The following is a 361-nucleotide window of genomic DNA, read 5'->3' on the forward strand; positions in this document are numbered from 1 at the left end:
TGACGGCAAGACATCTAAAAACATATCCTAATGTTTTACTTAGAAAAAAATGTTTAATTCTTTAGTTATAAAAGAATTTAAAAACATAAGTGAACTGGGGGAAAACATTTTGCCGATTTTAAAAAACAAAAGTACACAATGTTCAAAAAGACGCTAAAGTTCGAGGCACGATGTTTCTTTACTGGGCGAATTTTTGTACACTAATGTTTATTTTATGTTTTGTCGTTTTCTTAAGTCTCAGCTGGAATCCCCATTAACTTAATATCTTCAAGGATTTAAAAAAAATATATAAACGAGCTGTTGTTTTCTGTTAATAGTGATGATTCATATGATTTAATCAAAGAAAAGAAGGTTATGAATT

General features: G+C 28.3%; 1 protein-coding gene across 2 annotated transcripts in view; it reads right to left on the minus strand.

The window, feature by feature from the left end:
* Positions 1-361, minus strand: part of LOC119587789 — a 122,239-nt gene that overhangs the window by 9,373 nt on the left and 112,505 nt on the right. The window lies entirely within an intron of this gene.

The sequence above is a fragment of the Penaeus monodon genome, chromosome 23 (genome assembly GCF_015228065.2).
Source record: "Penaeus monodon isolate SGIC_2016 chromosome 23, NSTDA_Pmon_1, whole genome shotgun sequence".
Lineage (NCBI taxonomy): Eukaryota > Metazoa > Arthropoda > Malacostraca > Decapoda > Penaeidae > Penaeus > Penaeus monodon.